Source organism: Micromys minutus, assembly GCF_963924665.1.
Source record: "Micromys minutus genome assembly, chromosome: 6".
NCBI classification, from domain to species: Eukaryota; Metazoa; Chordata; class Mammalia; order Rodentia; family Muridae; genus Micromys; species Micromys minutus.
In genome coordinates, this window is record NC_137975.1 from 75,547,521 (window position 1) to 75,563,054 (window position 15,534).

The window sequence follows — 15,534 nt, forward strand, 5'->3', positions numbered from 1 at the left end:
ATGTTTATGTGGCTATCTTTTTTTTGGGTTTGTTGCAAGAAAATTACTTTCACGTTTTCCCTAGGGTGTTGTTTTTCTTTTTGTTTTGGATATTTCCTTTTTTTTTTTTTTTTTTTTTTTTTTTTTTGTAGAATTGGTAAAGATCCTTTCCCAATCTGTATTGCCATTTTGTCTTCTTAACAGTGTCCTTAGCCTTACAGAAGCTTTGCAATTTCATGAGGTCCCATTTGTCGATTCTTGATCTTAGAGCATAAGCCATTGGTGTTCTTATCAGGAATAATTCCCATGTGCCTATGTGTTCTAAAGTCTTCCCCACTTTTTCTTCTAATAGTTTCAGTGTACCTGGTTTTATGAGGAGATCTTTGATCCACTTGGACTTGAGCTTTGTACAAGGAGATAGGAAAGGATCGATGTGAATTCTTCTGCATGCTGACTGCCAGTTGAACCAACACCATTTGTTGAAGAGGCTGTTCTTTTATCATTGAATGTTTTTAGCTCCTTTGTGAAAGATCACGTGACCTTAGGTGTGTGGGTTTATTTCTGGGTCCTCAATTCTGTTCCATTGACCTACCTGGCTATCTCTGTGTAATACCATGGAGTTTTTAATCACAATTGCTTTGTAATATAGCTTGAGATCAGGGATGGTGATTCCCTCCCAGTAGTGTTTTTATTCTTGAGAATAGATTTTGCTATTCTAGATTTTTTGTTATTCCAGATGAATTTACAAATTGCTTTTTCCAACTCTATGAAGAAGTGAGTTGGTATTTTGATGGAGATTGTATTGAATTTGGCGATTACTTTTGGCAAGATGGACATTTTTACTTTCTTGCTTTTTCCAGGGTGTGATTTCCCTTCTTGTTTTGGAGATTTCCATCCATTTTCCTTTGTAGGGCTGGATTGGTGGATATTGTGTAAATTTATTTTTTGTCCTGGAATATCTGGTTTCACCATCTATGGTAATTGAGATTTTTTGCTGGGTATAGTACTCTTGTCTGGCATTTGTGTTCTCTCAGGATCTGAATGAAATCTGTCCAGGATCTTCTAGCTTTCATGGTTTTTGTTCAAAAGTCTGGTGTGATCCTGATAGGTCTGCCCTTATATGTTACTTGACCTTTTTCCCTTACTGCTTTTAATATTCTTTCTTTGTTTGGTGCATTTGGTGTTTTGACTATTATGTAACGTAAAGAATTTCTTTTGTGGTCCAGTCTATTTGGAGTTCTCTAGGCTTTCTGTATTTTCATGGTCATCTCTTTCTTTAGCTTAAGGGGGGTTTCTTCTATAATTATTTAAGATAATTACTGGCCCTTTAAGTTGGGACTCTTTGCTCTCTTCTATGCTTATTATCCTTGGGTTTGATTGTCTCATTGTGTCCTGGATTTCCTGGAAATTTTGGTTTAGGAGCTTTTTGTATTTTGCATTTTCTTTGAGTGTTATATCAATGTTTTTTATGGTATCTTCTGCCACGGAGATTCTCTTTTCTCTCTCTTGTGTTCTGTTGGCGATGCATCTATGACTCCTGATCTGTCTTCTAGATTTTCTATCTTCAGGGTTGTCTCTAATTTTATTAATTTGGATTTTATTTCTATCATTTAGTTACTTTGCCTAAGGGTTTATTAATATTGATTTTTCTCAAGGAGTCAATTCTTTGTTTTATTGATTTTTGGGTTTCTTTTTGTTTCTATTTACTTATTTTCAACCCTAAGTTTGATTATTTTTTGCCAGCTACTATTTTCTAATATTATCTCTTCTTTCTGCTCTATAGCTTTCAGTTGTATCATTAAGTTACTAAACTGAGAACTCTTCAATTTTTTAATATAGGTAGTTAGTGTTATGAAATTGCCTCTTAGGAACACCTTTATTGGGTGTTTGGGCATGTTTTATTTTCATTTTCATTCAGTTTTAAAACATTTTAAATTTCTTTCTTGACCCATTTTTTTTTTCATTCAGTAGAGACCTGCTCAGTTTCCATGAGTTTGTAAGTTTTCTTTTGTTTCTGTTATAGATGTCCAGCTTTACCTTGTGGTTAGACAGATATTATTTTAATGCTCTTGTTTCTGTTGCTACTTGCCTTGTGTTAGAGTATATGGCCAGTTTTGGAGAAAGTTCCATGAGATGCTGGACAAAAGTGTGTGTGCGCGCATGCGCACACACACGTGTGTGTGTGTGTGTGTGTGTGTGTGTGTGCATGCACATGTGTCTAGGTGAGCTGTTCGGTAAGTATCTGGTAGATTCTTTTGATTTATTCCATCAGTTAGTCCCACTATTTCTTAGTTTAGGTTTTGTCTGAATAACCTTTCTGTTGTTGAGTGTGGAGTAAAGTCAGTCACTAGTGGGCACCTCTGGGAAAGAAAGGAATAGAAGTTTAAAGTTGTCTCCAGAGGAATGGAAGGAAGGTTTGAGAGGCACTGAGCAACTTTAGACTCTTATCCAAGGGATGGTGAGTTGGCCAGATGACTCAGGCAGACCTGGAATATGAAGAAATCAAATGACCTCTTTCTGCCCCCGTGGTGTCATCTCTGAGCTCTGATTCAATAATTTAGAGTGAAGAGAGACTTAATAAAATCTCCAAAATGAATTCCAGGGCAGCTCTTGCTGAGGGTTTTTTTTTTCCTCTCTCTCTCTCTCTTTATGTGCAGGTAGCATGTTAATGATCACATTCCCTCTCTTCTGAGATGCATTCGTCTAAAGACCAAAAGAAATCATTTCTATGGTGGGAAAAACTGGTGATGTTTCAAGATAATCAGCTCTGTCATAAGTCCCCTGCCCTTTAGTTCACTGATCTCTGTGCAGACAAAGAAAAATGGTTATATAAGGCAGGGTTATTTTCCTGAATATCTCTGGATAACTACTGCTGCTGTAGAACTTCAACTATTTGGTGCTCTGTAAAACCACATTTACTTTGTGCTTGTAAAACCATCTTTATTTTGATAGCCATTTCATTAAAATATCCCTCTCCTCAGTAAAGCTGATTAATAGTATTTCCCTTTTGTGGCTTCCAAAGGTGAGGGAGAATCATATGTTTAGAGAAAGGGAGCTCTTAATACAGAAGGAATTAGGCTGACTTAGCAAGCAGGAGCTTTTCTGTGAAAAGTGAGTGTACTGTTTAATTTTTCTGTCAGCTTGAAATACACCGGAATCACCTAGGGAGAGGGGACCTCAGCTGAGGAGTTAACTCCATCTGTTGGTGGAGCATTTTCCTGATTGTTGTTGTTGTATATATGTATGCTGGTCCATGAGACTGTGGGCTATGCTATCCCTGGGCAGATAGACATGGGGTATGTTGGAAAGTGGAGCAACCTAGGGCACTGACTTCCTGTGATAAGGAGAACTCAGCAGATGACGTATCTACCGACCCTTAATCAAGGAAGTTAGCAGACAGCAGAGAGGGGAGCCTAGAGACTGTTACAGGCACCGTAGAAGGGTGCTGACAGTTGCCATGGGGCTCTCCACATATTTCTGCAACACTTGAGTGGAAAAGGAAGATCTGTACCAGGATAGAGAACATTCTACATCAATTTGTAGAATCAGCCATCCAGGCTCTGAGCACTGCCCAGGAAAGCTGCCTCTCCAGCTATGGAGTCATCTCAGGAGAGCTGTACAGTCTTTGGTTAAAGAAAGGCCCTTTGATGACTTTGGGCTATCTAATTTTTCATAAAAGCATTTTCTTGTTCATTTTTTAAAATGCTTCTTTATTTCTCTTTTCCCCATGCCTGCCTTCTGAGTTTTTGTCTGGAACTGTGGTATGTAATGTTGAGGACCTCTCGTCTGCAAGCTTGGGACGCACTGAACTTCAATTTGTGCTAAGGCTATTTGTTCTAACCTGCCTCATTGTGTGTGTGTGTGTGTGTGTGTGTGTGTGTGTGTGTGTGTGTGTGTGTGTTAGAGAGAGAGAAAGAGGGGAAGAGAGAGAGAGAGAGAGAGAGAGAGAGAGAGAGAGAGAGAGAGAGAGAGAGAGAGTATTTGTTCTAACCTGAGGGAGGGAGGAAGAGGGGCTATTATGAAGACAGACCATGGAAGAAAGTGATATGTTTGTAGTGCTTTATGGGCTGACCCTGATTTATAGTGGAGTGGAATCTACATGAACCTTCATTCCTTCAGCAGTGAGATGTTACCAGCCTCTCTGGGGGTCTTTAGATAAAGAGGGCATGATGAGTTCTTTCCCTTTCTCAGTTGCTTCTCTGTTTTCACTGACTTGCTTTACTTAACTGGAATTGTCTCTGCCTGTGTGAGCTATCCTTTTCTCTTCTGTATTGGCTCATGTTAGAAATTTCCATGATAGTTTCCCCGAGAATATTACTTCTATAGGAGACTGCCTTAAATAGTGGAGTTATAAGTTACAGAAGGAATTTATATAACAACATTGTGAATCACTTAAATCAAGTGGAAATATTCTTATTAAGCCCCAGAGATGTCACAGAAACCTCTCCTTGCCAACCCCTCAAGTTTAGCTGCTTGAAGCCACAAAAGATTTCACAAGACAGATAGTCCTGTTTTTTGTTTTCTTGCCCTGAACTCTTCTTCTAGAGACATCTACAGGCTAGAATCTTCTTGTGCTGGCTCAAAAGCAGGTGGCTCAGTATTCACGAGTCTTAAGCACATGGTTCCTTGAAATTGGTCATGCTGGGGATATTTACACTGCAGAAATTAGCAACGACTCTGAACTCAGTGCCGCTTTCAAAATTGTGTGTGTGTGTGTGTGTGTGTGTGTGTGTGTGTGTAGTGAGTTTAGCAGATGATCAAGGCTTCAGAAAGCTCATGATGCAGAGAAACATTCCAGCATTTTCCTTGAGATATGAACTAACTGGTTATGTGACAGTTTTCTGTCCATCTCGTGGCCGTGAGCTGGGCATGTTGATGTTAGACGGCACTGAGAAACTTAGAGCTGAGCCAGGATTTCCTGGGAGCTCACAGAAGTCTTGTCTTGGCTGCTGGTATGGCGACTTCTCAGAAGTGATTTGGGGATAGACACTTGTGAAGCTCAGGAACGTAGCCAAATCCTGTTTCTATGTGGACACCGTATATACTGATGTCATGACAGCTCCGTATTATGCTTAAGGGGAAAGTTTTTATTGTAGACATGAGAGAGAGAACAGCCAGAGGCATCTGTAAAAAGTTCTGAGCAGGGGGCGGATAGAATAAACACGTTAGAAGACTAAACTAGACCATGAGAAAAGCAGTGGAGCAGAGACCTAGAAGGGGGGGGGGTCTTCTGTGAGGCCTGGAAAACTTGTGCTGATAGACAAGGGTCCATCAAGGGTCCTGTGAAAGCCCTTTGACTGGGATTACCCAAAGACCAAGCTCTGCCTTAAGTAGCCTTGCCATTTGCATTTCTTTTCCTTATATTTCTATATTAAGATTTCTCTAAGCCTTTAGATTGACCTGGCTTTATTTCCCACAAATACAAGACCGTGTTTGTCTTCTATACATGTTTTGTAGGCACCGAGAACATAATGCTAGTAAAAAGACTCATGTCAGTCTTCAACAAAGTCATCCTAAGATAAGGCAGCGTTCTCCTGTACATTTAGGGGTTATGAAAATTAGATTACAGTGGTCTCCACCTCTAAGAATTATGGGGAATAACAAATGAGCTCATGCCAGAGAAGCGATCTGTAAACTGTAAGCACCATAGAAATGTTATTTTGCCACTTGGCACTGTAGAAAAGCAAATGAGATGGCAGTCCTGGTCCCTGCCCTTGACACACTTAAGCCATCTGGAGGCTCAGCTCCAGGTGGAACAATTATGGAGAAATCACAAGGTAGCTTGGACGCAAACTCCTGAAAATATAAGAAACATTGTTGTTTGGCCCATGAATTGCTGTGCCCACAATCAATCTTGGCACCCCGGAAAGGCTCAGAATCGGATTATCCAATAAGTTCTTGGAGGATTCTATATGACAAGATCCTAAGGCCCTACCAGATGCTTCAATTTTTTTGAAGAAACTTGGGGAGAACTTTATAGATTGAGCGTCCTAGTTGCTGGAATTCCCTGGTTTTAATAGTTCCTCTGCTTCTGTGACTTCCTGTCTTCCAGGTGGCAATGTCAAACCCAGTTTTGCTTTGACCTGTGCTCTAAGAAACTTAATGCTGATGAACATGGCACCAGAAAGAGCCTCTGTGGGTCATTTGTCCTTGATCAGTGTGTTTTGATCGGTGTGTTTATTATGCTTATATTGAAATTGTGAGCACAGGATTCTTCATCTGAGAAAGCTCAGAAATGCTCGATGCTCACTGGTAATTCGTTTGTCAGGGTCGGAGAGTAGTCTTGCTAAATACAAGCACAGGTTTAAAAAAAAAAAGAAAAGAAAAAAGAATTTCAAAACCCTGGACAGACTCACAGCTCATTTGCTGATTAATTTGTTCTACAGATGACCATGAGTGACATGACAGAAGAGGGGCGCATGGTAGACAGACCTGAAAATAGATGGTATCAGTGTGGACCTTGGTAGACTCAGACATTCCCTCATGTAAAGGCCTTACAAGTGAATCTCTATGGTGGAGAAATCAATCCGCCCACAAACAACCATGCACGCCCTGTGACATCGCTGTGCAGGGGAGGAGAGATGATGCTTGCTGCCTTGCTCTGCTTCCTTCTCCCCCTCCATCTTCCTTCCTTCCTCCTCCTCTCCTTCCTCCCTCTTTCCTGTCACTTCCTCTTCTCTCTCCCTTTTCCTTTTCTACCTTCCTTCCAAAAGACTTCCTGATCTAAACTGACTCTATTAAAATATGTGTGTGCGTGTGTCTATGTGCACCTTTATATATGATCATGAACACTGTTGGCACAGATGCCCGAAAGGGCGTTGGATTCCTTGGATCTGGACTTGTCAGCGTGCCTGGCAGAGCTGTGCACAGACTACTGATGAGCTATCTCCTCAGCTCCTATATTAACTCCAAAGTAATAGGAGTATGTTTCGCCATCTTGAAACAGGAAGATGTGCTCTTATGAAATGAGAGAATATTTGAATTTCACTGGAAAGTCTCAGACACATGGTCACTGTAACTCCAGACGAGAGAAGTTGCTGCAAACTGACTGTTCCTTTAGGAGTTGGGTGAGTGACAGGATCCCGGGGTCTGAATGACTAAGCACATGGTGTTTTTGAACATTAGGAAGAGAGCAGGTGGAATTTCTGTGATTAAAAACTAGCATGTGATAGATATGCCAATTCAAGTTCCCACTGCCACTTAAAGCCACCGTTGACTTCACAATAAAATACAGAACAACTATTTGAATTTTCTGTAGTTTTGAGTGATTTGTTTTTTGAAGCAATTTAAAAAACCTAGGCAGCCAGAAAGAATGTAGTGTTTCAGCAGCTTAACTTCAGATATGAAGTTTAATGAAACGAATTAATGAAACGTTTTGGTTAGTGAAACCAGTGTGCTTGGGAATGTGTAAAAATCAACGGCTGTCAATCAAATAATATTGTACACATTAAGAATTTTCTTTTGGCTGAGTTCAAGGTAGTCCTTTTCTTTAGGAATGAAAACATACATTTGGTAAATTCTGACTTTCAGATGTGGTTCTGAGTTTCTTTAATGCACAATATTATTTGGCTATTGTGATTCACTCGCAATGGGACTTGTTCTGGGAACACGCCCCGCTCTCAGCACCTTTGTAGCACAGGTTGTTTTAGGATTCACTTGGCAACTTGATTTTATACATAAGTGTGCTGGTTCATGTTTCCTCAACTCAACACAAGCTCAGGTCATCTGAGAAGAGGGACGCTCAGTTGAAAAAATGCCTCCCCCGCCCTGGCCTGTCTTCTCAATGACTGCTATGGGAGGGCACATTCCACAACAGGTGGTGCTCCTCTTGGGCAGGTGCTCCTTGACTGTATTAGAGAATAGGTCAGTGAATGGCTCAGAGAAGAACTAAATGTAAATTTCCCATGGCTATCCCACAACAACCTGCTGTACAAGATGACTTTCTGCTTTCTCTTTTACCTTGAGCACGCTTGGATGTCAGGAGGAGAAAGTACTCGTGATATTATGCACGTTGGAATTCATGTATGTTTGAATCGAAGTCCTGTTAACAGAAGTTTCTAAACTCTGACTCTGGTCAACTTATTTCCCTAAATAGGATAAAAAAAAAAGAAAAGAAGACCTACCATAGAGAACATGTATGAGGATTGGAGAAGATGGGGCTCAAAAACCTGGTGCAGGCAGTCCATAATTGTGTGTAGTTATTAATGGCATCACCAGTAACATTCATGCTTATTTATGCCTTTATTTATCAATCTTGACTATGGTGCCTTTGAGGGAGGAACCATGGGCAATTAGTAGGGAATGTGTGGTTCATTCTATGCCCAGTGTAGTGATTTCAATGGCACGCTCCCGTAGGCTCTGGTATTTGAAGACTTGATCCTCAGCTAGTACTTTGGGAGCCTATCTAATGACAAGACCCCATGGAGGGGAAGCATGTCATTGGAAGTCTGACTTGAAAGCTTAGTCTCACCATCTCCAGTTTGCTCCCTCCTTCATGCTTTCAGAGGTGAAGAGGTGAGCTACCACGCCTGCTTCTTGCTGCCAAGCCTTCCACCCTGATGCACTTCGACCCCCCAGAACCATAATCCAAAACCAACTTCCTCCTAAGAAGTTGCCTTAGTTATGGCCATTTATCAGAGTAACAGGTAAGTAACAGAAACCCAGAGAAGAGGAGAGAACCAAGCGAGCACTCACATTTGGTGAGAACATCTTAGCTTCTCCTTGCTTCTTGCAGTACCAGCTGGAAGTCTCCAGTCCAGTTCTCCAGGTGTGAAGGAGGGCCTGTTGACATGTGGCTCAGTGAGCTGAACTGGATGCAGGTTCTGAGTCCCCTCCACTGTCACTACCATGAGCTGTCTTCACGACTCTGCCCTTATGCCGCAGCGTAAATGAAGCACACACCCTCTCAAATGGGAGAGGCCAAATCTTACAGTTGGACTGAGTTTAGACCCATAATTCTTTTTCAAATATTCAATTTTTAGGAACTGATCAGATTGGTTTTTCTTGTTGTTGTTTTGATCTGTCTTCTTTGCTGCTGTTTGTTTGACAACAAAACCAGTCTTCATAAATGTTTATTCTGGGACTCAGATGGACATTTCACTTGAAGCCAGAATCCAGCATGGACTAGTTTATTCGGACTGTTGTGTCAAAGGACTGTAGCCAGATGCCACAACAGTGGCCATTTACTTCTTACAGTGTTAGGGCTGCAAAACTAGAGTGCATGTATGGTTGAGTTGGCTGTAGAATCTTTTCCAGGACATAAACTTTGTACATATTCTCACATGGTAGAAAGGCAAAAGGAGAAAGCAAGCCTTTTTGCATTTTTAAACTAAGGATAAGAATTGCATTCAGGAGGCTTTACCTTATAACATCGTGGCTTTGGGAAATCATGCTTGATGTCTAAGTGCTCCACTTGGAAATATTTTCTATCTTCTTGCCATGCCAAGATTGGAGGATCAAGGATGAGAGGCCCTGAGGGTTAGGAGGGGGGATAACTTGATCTGTTGCTTCCCAAGGAAGACTCCCCAGAGTGGAATAGATTTTTGGGCCTTATAGTCATGCACGTTAGTGTGATATGCTCTTATTCACAGAAATCACTTGATTAATGTTCAGTGAATGAACAGCCCCACAGTGGTGGTTGCTTTTCACTGTCAGGATCACTAGCTCAGTATCACCTAGGAGATATCTTTGACATGTCTTCCAGAAAAGCTTAACTGTAGAGGTAGGGGCTGCACTGGATGTTATCAGCACCATCCTATGGGCTGCGCCGAGACAGAATAAAAAGGAGAAAGCGACTTGAGTCACCAGCATCCATCTCTCTCTGCTTACTGACTGCGGATGCCGTCTGAACAGTTGTCTTGTACTCTGGACTCCAGGCCTTTGCTGCCACAGAGGAATGGGGTGTTTTGACAAGTCAAACACAAACCCTTCTCTCTTTAGGTTGTTTCTATCAGGCTGTTTCCTAACAATGAGAAAACAAAGACATCAACTGTGCCAAATGAAGAGAGGAAAGTGCTTATGTAGTTACCACAGTCCTGTGACTCTGTGGTGAAACCAGACACTGCCCTGTGTTGAAGTTGAAATACCTTCCACTCCTTGCTACTTTGTTGTTGTTGTTGTTTTGGAAATCTCTTCAGAGTTGCATCTTTCCTGAGACTTCTAGAAGCGTTCCAAGCAGATGTGTATCCATTTTGTTCTCCCGTTTCCTTTCCACTCCATGAACTAGGAAGTCTATTATGGTAGAGACAACCATGTGCCCTGAGTCCCGAGCTTCAGCTTTGATTTATGTTTGGGTCTACTCACAAGTCCTAAAATGTTCAAATTGTCAGCGGGTGTTTCTCAACAGCACACCAATTCCGCAGGTTAGTGGGAGGACTGAGGCACCAGTGTCTCCTGCAAGTATTTTTTAACTCACTTGAATTCTCTCAATTGCAAATCATCTTTAACTTCTCTGCATTTCCCTACACTCTATTTCACTGCCAGGCTTTTAAGAGACTCTCAGTCAGGCTTTATGGCAGAAGAGAATTGTCATCACCAAGATAATGATGTGCCCGCATCTGGTCTACTTGTAAATGTTTTGAATTTGTTAATTCAGTAACCACAGAATAATAGTTAGAATAACAATGATGGAATAAAATACTTGTTTTCCCTGAACATGAAGCTAAAATAAAAGAAACAATCTGTGCTTGTGTGTTCGTGTGAGGGTGTGTGTGTGTGTGTGTGAGAGTGTGAATGTGTGTGTGTGTGTGAGTGTGTGTGTAGAACTGAGGTGGAGCCACAAATTCTGATTATTTCAGAAATTAGAACTCAACTCAAGACACTAGGTGAAGAAAAATTCTTGAAGCTCTTTTAACAGGAGTTTCCCTTTGCTTCCAGAGTGTGTTCCCTGGTAGTTTGATGTGGTCACTTCCTTCTGTTGGTCAAGCATTATATACTATAACTATGTTACATCTTGGTTCTCCTTTGGTGCCTTGATGTGGAACTGGTGGCTGTAGCTCCCAACTCAGCTGAAGCCACAGGAGTGATGAGGGCTGGGAACTCTCCTCTTTCATAATGTATTCACGCAGGCTAGATCACCTGTTCTTAAATCTAAAACAGCATCATGTGACAATAGTTTCTGAGAGAGAGAGAGGCCCGATATGTGTTATGGTAAGATACTGAATAGGGATGGAATTGGGAAAGAATAGGCTTGGTTGATATTCCGCTTAATGCTTAGTGAAATTACGCAAGAGATAAGGGGAGCGGCATCCTCGGTGTGAAGCCTGAGCAGAAGGCAGATTTCTAATGGTGAGAACTGGATGTTTGGGTTCTGTCTTAATATACACCTGTGTGTGTCTCTGTGTGTGTTTGGACATGTAAGTGGAGGTGCTAGCAAAGGCCACAAAGGTACTAGATCCCTTCAAACTGGAGTAACAAGTGGCTGTGTGTGCAGGGAACTATGCCTACAGTACATTTATATCTAATGGCGTTTCTCCATTGAATTTTCATTGTGTGTATTATATATTGAACAGAGTATGTAATGCCTCTGAGGTGAGTATTCTAACACTGGTATATATTTGTAATGCCGACGTAGTGTCTGCTCCACAAACTCAATCTGATTTGGTCATAGGCTTGGGTTTGGTTTGAAAGGCTCAGCAAAACTTTAAGGTGTTACAAGATGAAAGCAGTCAGGTCTCCTAAAGAGTGGGGAGCCGGCATGAGTGTTCGGGCTTTGGTGCAAATTCCTTTTATTCCCATTTTAAATTTTATTTTAAACTTTATTATTAAAAGGTTAATACACACAGAGAGAGACAGGGAGACAGAGACAGAAAGAGATAGAGAGACAGGGAGACAGAGTCAGAAAGACAAAGATAGAAAGAGACAGACAGTCAGTCAGACAGACAGAAACACACACACACACACACACACACACACACACAGAGAGAGAGAGAGAGAGAGAGACAGAGAGAGAGAGAGACAGAGAGACAGAGAGAGAGAGAGAGAGAGAGAGAGAGAGAGAGAGAGCGACAGAGACAGAGACAGAGATTGGTAAGACCCGAAGACAATACAAATTCAATGCATTTGAATTTATATGGAATTTGTTAAACAATGAACATGAAAACTCTCCTCTTAAAAGGCTGATTAAAATCCAACAGAAGACAATGTAGTACAGTAGCCACAGCTGCAAGTTAACTAGAGCACTGACCTTCCTATTGATAGTCACAGTCCTACTGCAAGTTAACTAGAGCACTGACCTTCCTATTGATAGTCACAGTCCTACTGCAAGTTAACTAGAGCACTGACCTTCCTACCCATTGATAGCAACAATCCTACATAGATTATTTAATCACCTCTTTGTGTTTCAGTCCTAAAAACATAAATTAAAATTATAGTAGAGACTATTTCTTTAAATGCAACCAACATTCTAGTTATTTCCTCAGACTTCAAACACATACTTGTTTTAAAACGACCTTGGTGTGATCACCAACAGGCCAACAGGTGCTCTAGTTGGTGCTCTACGGAGCAGATGGATGCCGTTGCTCCTCACGTTGGCACGAGCTCGCATCTGAAGCCAGTGAAGCTGTCCAGACTTCGCCCATCACTTCTTACGGCTCACCGGTCCAGCTGCGCTCACACTGTCACTTTAGGAACTTCCCAGAAGTCGCCCCAGGAAAGCGTTCATAAAACCAAGGCACACCATTTGCCTCACAGGTATAAAGCTCTATGCTGTGTCTAAACCTTAGGTCAGTGGATCTCAACCTCTGTAGTGCTGTGACCCCTTGATACAGTTCCTCGTGTTGTGGTGACTTCAAACATAAATTTGTTTTTAGTGCTACTTTACAACTGTGATGTTGCTACCATTATGAAATGTGATGTTAATATCTGTGTTTTCCAGTGGTGTTAGGTGATACCCATAAAAGGCTCATTTAACCCTTAAAGGGGTCGCTACCCACAGCTTAGACGGATAATCTAACAGACAGTTGTATGTGTTGGGAAGGATGAAATAATTAACTTTTTTCTTCTGTCTTCCTCTTTGTCATTTTCCCGATACACTATTTGTGTTTTCTAAGACAGCAAGCACATAATAATGCATATGTACTTTATAATGTAGAGCTAAATCTCTGTCGTTTTTCGTGCTGGGGAGCAAACTCAGGACTGCTAAGCAAGCACTATCTTAGTGAGCTAAATTTCCAGCCCCACTCCTAGTTCTGTCTTTGCGTGACAGAGTTTTAAAGTCTTAATTATAACCCAGATATTGTTCGAATTCACCGATCTTCAGTGCGGTTACTGTCCTAACTTGGCCTCTCTAGCGTTAGGGTTCTGGATATGTTCCACCATAATGGCCTTAAATTACTTTCTTATATTAAAAACACTGATGTTGCTTCTTTTTCCCCCTTTTTAAAATCACCTGTAAAGCAATTATGTGTGTGTGTGTTATATGCAGTCTTGGAATGCTTCCCTAGCTTTTCTGAAGGTTGGAGAGACTCTGCAGTAGATGCATTAAACTCAGTGTGGTGAGATCTCACTCTAGATGTTTCCTGATCAAGCGGCTCACTGAAATTCTGAACTCCATGCTTTAATTCGGAGGACTGATCTGAGTAACTCAGGTGTTCCAATACCCTGGCCACGTGATGATCAGAAACAAGAGTGCTTGTGCTTGGTTCCTAGAAGAGTGCTTGTGCTTGGTTCCTAGAAGAGTGCTTGTGCTTGGTTCCTAGAAGAGTTGCTTGTGCTTGGTTCCTAGAGCTATCGCAAACCACTGGCTTGGAATAGAGAAAGTTCTCATAGTTCTGGTGACCGGAAGTCTGAAATAGAGATCCCGGCAGGGTTGATGTCTCTTGGGGGTTTGAAGGAACCATCAGCCCTATGCTGCTATCTCGGCCTCTGGTGGTTGCTACTCTCTCTGGTGCCTAGTGCAATCTCTGCTTCCATATTACCTCACTGTCTTATTGTACTCACCCTACCCTCATTCTCTTAACCATCGGCCCCTGGATATAAGGCTACATCATCTTGTGTGACCTTCTCCTAGCCAATGACACCTTTAAATGCCCCCTTAATGAAGTGACATCTCACTGAAGCAGGAATGTCAGCCTAGAGCAATGCAAAGGCAGAAGAGATGCACACAGAAGTGTGGACACCTTCTTAGCGCTAGATGACCAGCTCAGCCGACTTAGAGCACAAGACTTGGGTTGATGGTTGTCCAGCTAAATAGACATAGAACAAGAATTCCATCATGCTTCGGATAGTAAAACATGTTACGTGTATTTTAATGACTTAATTTTTATAGGAAGCCAAAAGGAATGACAGCGAGGGTGTGGACAGACAGGCAAGGAAGACTTTGAGCAGCGCAGTCTCTCTGCCTACAGTGCTGGCTGGAATGTCTTTGCACCAAAGTCCCCTTCTCCTTGCTTTCTCTTTACTTAGGAATCCCATTCTGTGCAGTTCTTGCACACTTGTATTTTTCCTGTGCTCAGCCAAGGCTATTTGAAGCAATTTTTTCTTGCTTTGGCTGGAGAATACTGTGCTTGGATTAAATTTTAGGCCTGGGGGTTGACTGAGGTGTGTGTGTGTGTGTGTGTGTGTGTGTGTGAAAGTGTGTATGAGTGTGTGTGTATGTGTGTGAGTATGTGAATGTGTGTGAGTGTGTGTGAAAGTGTGTATGAGCCACCAAGAAAACATTGACTAATTCCAGGTTACATCTTGTTTTACATGTACTTTATGCTCATTGTAACTAGTAAGATATTAATGCACACTATCAAACCTTTAAAAAAACCAAGTACTGACAAAAATGTATTTGTACACTTTTATGCATAAATGCTTTAAATCTGTACATTTATCTTTGTTTTTAAAATAAAGTTGTTCAATTTAAAAAAAGAAAGTGTGTATGAGTGTGTGTGAATGTGTGTGTGTATAAATTTTGTGTGAGTGTGGTGTATGAATGTGTGTATGAATTGTGTGAGTGTGTGTATATGTGTATGTGTATGTCAGTGTGTGTGAATATCTGTGTATGTGTGAATGTTTATGTGTGTGTAAGTGTGTGAATGTATGTGAATGTGTGTATGTGTGTATGAATGTGCGCATGTATTGTGTGTAAGTGTGTGTGTGAGTGTGTATGAGTCTGTGTGTGAGTGTGTGTGTGTGAATGTGTGTATGAATTGTACACGTGTATATATGAATGTGTGTATGAATTGTGTGAGTGTGTAAATATGTGTGTATGTGTGAGTGTGTGAATGTGTGGGTATATGTGTGTGCGTATGAATGTGTGTATGCATTGTGTGTGTGAGTGTGTGAGTATGTATGTGTGAATGTGTGTGAGTGTGTGTGAATGGGTGTGTGTATGAATTGTGCATGAGTGTTTGTGTGTGTGTGTGTGTGTATGCATGGTGTACATGTGAGGGCCTGAAATTGATGCTGGTGAATCACCCTCAGTTGTTCTTCCTCTTTATTCATCGAGGCAGGGCTCCCCGGTGTGGCGAGGCAGCTTGTTCTGGGGACCCTCACTCTTTACCTTATGAAGTTGGAAATGCAGGTGCTGCTGTACCCACTCTGTCGCACGGCTTCTGGGAATCTGAACTC